Below are 5,916 nucleotides of genomic sequence, written 5' to 3'. Positions count from 1 at the left end.
CTCTGAAATGAAGTGTGGTAACTAAAATATCATGTTGCAACTTAATTATTGCAATCAAAATCAGTCTATACCCTAACAACGGCAGTCAGTTACAAGACACACACACACACACAGAGACACAGACACACAGACACACACACAGACACAGAGACACAGACACAGAGACAGAGACAGACACAGAGACACAGAGATACAGACACACACACACACACACACACACACACACACACACACACACACACACACACACACTCACGTTGGGGTAAAAACTAATCCTTCCTAGTTTACTCTAACCTCCCACAAATTGAAAATATTGTTGGGTTTAGGATATTATTTCACAATCTGCAAATTGTTTTTTTTTTTTTTTTAAATATATTTTCAACTGTGGTTGTTTCAATATAAACCCAAACTGATGAATGCCACATGGAAAAAATACATATAGGATTCCTTTAGCATGATTCAATTAGCCCAACCTGTGATTGCCTTTGGTGAAGAGCAGCAACAACCCCCTACAAAAACAGATCAATGCCATCAATTAACCGAACCATTAGTTACAAAGAACAGCAGCAACCAGAATACATGGTGAACAGAGTAACTCAATATGTTGAAAGTGGTGCAATTTCTATGAGGTAATCTTTTAATTCACATGCACTATTACGGCGTCATGGGAGATGCTAACCTTTGAATATCTAAAATTATCTTGTACTCTCCCAAAGCGAAAACCGCTTCATTGACAATAAAAAAGGGGCTTTGTCTCCAACACAATGTCTGGCATTCAAAAACCAACTTAGAATATCAATATTTTCTTCTGGGCAAGCCACTCTTGTAAAAAACAGAACAAACTGTATATCAAATGAAATGAAAACTCTGACAGAACACTTAATAATTTATCTGAAACACATCCTAAGCAAAGTAAGGTGAGGGGTGTTGAAGTAAGAATGGATGCCATGTCAGGTGTAACTATTGCAGAAACATCACTGAATCTTTCTTAGAAAATAATAGGCGAGAGAATTCTAGGTACTTAAACAATAAATCTTGTATTGAAAGAAGCCAGGCCAAGAGTTACAGTATATTTCAGGGAGCTTTTTAGCATATGCTGGGTATTTGGCACTCATATTAGCTGACTTTGGTTATCCTTGATATCAAACCATAATGTCATGCATTCAATAAGAAGTATGCTAGAACTCCCCACAATACTTGCATTGTGAAATTGTACAATTGATCAATGAGGTGCACAATAGAGAAGTAAAGAGTTAAATTTTAAAAATGGGTAGAAATACTGAGGGGGTGTTTGTGTGCTAGAAATACAAGCTGAATTCAATTCCTCATGTCAGGTTCAACCCTGGCTCAAGCAATAGATGCATGGTGCTACAACAAAAAGGTGCATTTAATTCCTCATATGCACTACACTGCAGATCCAGCGTGATAGGTAGCTAGCCATGCGAGGGATTGCAAACAAAACAGGGAAGAACTTTGTAGGGAATCCCATTGCTCTGGTTAAGACAAACAAGTGACAATACCCACAAAAGTAGTAGAGTAAAGAAAAAAATTCCTGAATATACTGATAGATTAAGCCATAGTAGAAAATTAAGTTTAGATAAAAAGCTTCCTCTTTATAAAATACTCATCTGAAAGTGCAGCTTTCTCCAATACAACAACTTGCCACAAGCAATACATGTTCATGAATAAAACCACAGCAAAAACAAATGGATGACCACATTATTATTTACTAGGGATGCTTTTTGGATGTACATCCATTGTTTTCAAGCTAACATTGACTGAGAAAATTTTGTTGTTAGGTGCACAGAAAGAATAATCCAGACATTTTCTTCTTGTATAATTGTTTTGGTTGTTTGATATTGAGGGTCTGGACTCTAAATGGCAACTGCATTATTTTCAAGATTGCCTAAAACAAATGTAACTGCAGTCGGAGTGTTTTTTTTTTTTTTTTTTTTAAATTTTTTATGAAGAATCCAATATGAAAGCTACTTCCTCACCACCAGCCCAAGTATAGAACTGCCAAAAACTTGTGCATTCGTAGAATTGCCAAGGACTTAGCAAATAGAATAGACAAATGCAAAATCATATCCAGACTGATCAAGAACCCTCCAACTCCTTGTGGAGGTTGTTTTCGTTTTTCACAACACCATACTCAAATTGCATACTAGAGTTTATGAATTGAAAGTAGCGATATCCTAAGCATAGCCAAGTTATTGTTCGGAGGTGACCACTTATAGCTATAAAATCCCTGCTAAAAAGATGTGGCCATTGCTGTAAATGTGAGGATGTAGAGTAGCAGGATGCAGAAATATAACCTTTCCAAGAAGGTTAGCCCCAAGCACCGGCAATGCCCGATTTTGTTGTAGTGTACACCATCCTTTTTTTTTTGTACATTTGGCCTACCTGATAGTCAAACAAACTGATTTTTTTGTTAATGGAAGATTTTTCAGGTGTGAAGCATCCATGTTATGAAACTTGTATTTTGGTGATGGTGACCAAATCTCTTGCATAAAAGTGAAGAATGCTGAGAATATTAGTTTTAATGAAGAAATAGAATTTTTTTATTTTTTTATTTTTTTTTTTAAAGTGATGCTTTTTAAGTTTTGTATCCATACATCTAAAAAAAAAAAAAAGAAGCCTAATGACCCTCTTACTAGCTTGGATCCATTTACATGACTAAAACATTTTATGGACCCCAAGGGACCCATCCACAAGGAGTGTCATGTTATTAGCTCAAATGCACTGTACAATTTCTTGTGACAAGCATTGAATACAATTTCTCTTGTAACTGATTATCATTAGAAATAAAGGATTTGAGAGGAGTATATTACATAACTCATCTCCTTATTCCTTCTTTTTGTTCTAAAATAATGAAATGAACAAAGAGCTCAAGAAATGACGTTATTGCATTAAAATGATAGAACAAAGAACTCGAGGGATGGCTTCCTTGTACCATGAGTTTGCATAAACTAAAACATATAAAATTTGAAAATTTGTAATCATGATTTGTCAAGCAATTTCAACACCATGATAGATCTGAAAGAAATTTAACTCACCTAGACTCTTCCATTTAAATAAAACATATCTTATTGATCTTTATTTCAAATCACCTTTTGACTCATCCGAATTAGAATCATTTGCATTGTAACCTAACCAAAAACAATGATTTGAGTCCAGAAACAAACCGTTGTTAAAACAATGCCAAAAGGGCTCACCTAAGTTCTTTTCACTGACCTTCCAAAATGATGATATACTCTTTGAAGCTTTGGTAATCCAAGCCTTTACCTAAATTAACCAAAAAATTAATAAAATAAAATAAAACCTTACTAATAAAAACACCAATAAAGATACGAAAGCAACTCATTTGACCATAAAGGTAAAAAGAAGTTCCTTGCTCATAACCCGATTCTTATAGCGTCGATGGTAAATGTTGGCCACCGACAAAAATGTGTTGGCAATGCTACCTTTTGTTGTAGTGTTGTCCGTTGATTTTGGTTGTGGGGCCTACTCAAAGAGTGGACTAGCTTGATTTTATTTCCAAGTGATCGTCATGGTGAAGCCCACCTTGTGCATTGGTCCAGTTCCCTACAACATGTATCATGTTTGGGAGGAAGACAAGCCTCATAGAACCACTTGATTTGATGGCCTGATCTACTTCCAGCATGCAGGGACTGGAACTATTAAAGTGCCATGCACAACTAAAACTTGCAATGGCCAGTCCATTGTAACTCTATCCAAACTAATTCCCAACAAAAAAGGATTGCTAACAAAATGGATAAATAGACCATGCCACATCCAAAGTAGTAAAGCCATTCATAACAAATAACTTACACTAATAACGAAGAATGTGAATCACCTCCTTGGTTGTGAAAGTTAAAGAGTGTTTGTAGAAACAATCGAGAGATCTGTAGAAACAAAATGCTTCTCATGAGAATATTGAATAAAATTGACGTAAAATCCATGCCTACTACGAAAACCAATCATTGAGAATAAATACTCTGAGATCAAATCCAGGTTTAATTCATCTCTTTCAGCCCTTGTCCATACGGGCTCCATGAATCTTGTTTTCCCTGAGGAATAAAGAAACCAAGAGAGGCACTCAACATTGATTCACCAAAAAACTGAGCTACGAAAAGAAAAATCCAGACGTAGCCTCTAAAAGACCCCCTTTCTTAGATGAAACAAGGCCGTTGTTGAATATCTGTTGCAATCAACTCTGAGCAATGTTGTTGTGTCCTGTACGTTGTAATCAGCCAGTTTTCCAACATGGCTAGGACTTGACTAATACATATTTATGTTCTCCTCGAGAAGTAGGAGCTCCCCATTTGACCAATACATTTAAGTTCACGACCTACTCACAGAATATAGGCTTTGGGCCAAAATGGGAACTAAGTTTTAAGTTCTTTAGTGCTTGCCATCCTTAGATAAATGCCCAAATAGACATTAGGTAAGTTGAGATCATGAGCTACTTCTATGATAAATGTCCAAACAGAGGTAGTTAGAGGTACCTTAGAATACTCATGAGTTTGATACAGCATTACTGGATTAGAGGTAGAAAATTATACTGTACATACTTCAGTAAAGCCACTATGTGGTTATGATCTTGTGATAGTATAACATCCAAGGGCTATATGATAAAGTAACAACTGACGACAACAAATGGTTAGTCTATCATAGGACAATGAAGAACACACAACAAACTGAAATCCTGCAAAATCCATAGAGAAACATGAAGTAGAATTTCTCAGAGAATTGATTTTAAAAAAACAAAGAAAAGAGAAACAAATTGATAGTGCATGAGTCTAAAAATCAAGGCCGTAACCCCAAAACCAGGCCATTCATGGATGAAACATGTCCATCTCAGGCAATACATATATACTTCAGACGATACTTTAACCCTTGGTCAAAAATCCAACACAAAGGCATAACTACATTGAATAAAGACAAGAAAGAAAGAAAAAACCCACAAGATGATAGCACCACTTAAGAAAGAAAGAAAGAAAAGAAAAAGGCATTCCCTAATTAAGGAGTAGAAGAGAGTATATGAATAATATTATTAGTGAAATGTCTTGTTTAGATTTATTGTTACTGAAAGAATGCATTCTCTAACACCAAAGGAAATGGAGACCGTTCGATCTCATTAGTGGAAACAGCAGTCCATAGTGCATATAGAGAGAACATACTAGGAAAACACCTAGGAAATCCTATCCATACATTCCAAAGCATAGATACGGATCAAATGGTCTGTTCACAACTCCAGTGGTTGAGACAGCAGCAACTATGGCTTCTAGAAATCTTCCGTACACCCTGCCGTGGATTAGGTGATCCAGAGAGAGGCGTGTTATGGCGAGGGGGGCATGGCTGAGAGATCAGCGTACTTCCTCTTGCGGGCCTTCTCGGACTTTGGCGTTTTCTGGCGAGGAGGGCAACAGCCGAGAGATCAAGAAAGGCCGGAGTGGAAGATGGAGATCGAGAGACGTTGGAGAGAGAGAGAGAGAGTTTCGGCTGCTTATTAAGGAAGGAGAGAAGAGGGGAGAAGGGTTTTGGGAGAGAAGAGGTGGGAGAGATGAGGGGAGAAGGGTTTTGGGAGAGGAGGGCGCACGCGGGAGAGAAGAAGGGCGATTTGGAGAGGCGCGCGATTTGGGGGTAAGAAGTAAATTTTTGGTTTTTTCATTCGATTGGAGCGGCGGTGGAATCATGGTACACAGGCGGCCACTCAAAAACGCCTCTAATTTCCGTATACAGTGGCGGTTTGTTGCGGCCGCCTATGATAAAAATGCCGCTAATATTGATATTTCTTGTAGTGGAAAAATAACTTTGTGTGGCCCACCTTTCCCATCCCAAAATCCTTTATCCTAGCCATTCAAACCTCATCACCCTCCATCAAAGTGAGACACAAGGAAGTCGACTTTCCAA

General features: G+C 37.4%; 1 long non-coding RNA gene across 3 annotated transcripts; it reads right to left on the bottom strand.

The window, feature by feature from the left end:
• Window positions 1–376: 376 nt before the first annotated feature.
• Window positions 377–4,169, bottom strand: LOC131239714 (uncharacterized). 3 transcript variants are annotated; one of them, XR_009168345.1, is made up of 7 exons: window positions 3,998–4,169; window positions 3,821–3,905; window positions 3,465–3,730; window positions 3,216–3,285; window positions 3,057–3,149; window positions 680–768; window positions 377–509 (listed from the first exon to the last, which is right to left on the bottom strand). It is a non-coding gene; the product is annotated as an uncharacterized LOC131239714 (long non-coding RNA). The 3 variants fall into 3 exon arrangements; XR_009168343.1 differs by lacking the exon at window positions 3,998–4,169 and having other exon boundaries at window positions 3,465–3,982; XR_009168344.1 differs by lacking the exon at window positions 3,998–4,169 and having other exon boundaries at window positions 3,235–3,285; window positions 3,465–3,982.
• Between the last annotated feature and the right edge of the window lie 1,747 nt (window positions 4,170–5,916).

Source organism: Magnolia sinica, chromosome 3 (assembly GCF_029962835.1).
Source record: "Magnolia sinica isolate HGM2019 chromosome 3, MsV1, whole genome shotgun sequence".
Taxonomy (NCBI): Eukaryota; Viridiplantae; Streptophyta; class Magnoliopsida; order Magnoliales; family Magnoliaceae; genus Magnolia; species Magnolia sinica.
The sequence above is the reverse complement of the archived record's forward strand: the minus strand, read 5'-3'. Positions and strand labels throughout refer to the sequence as shown.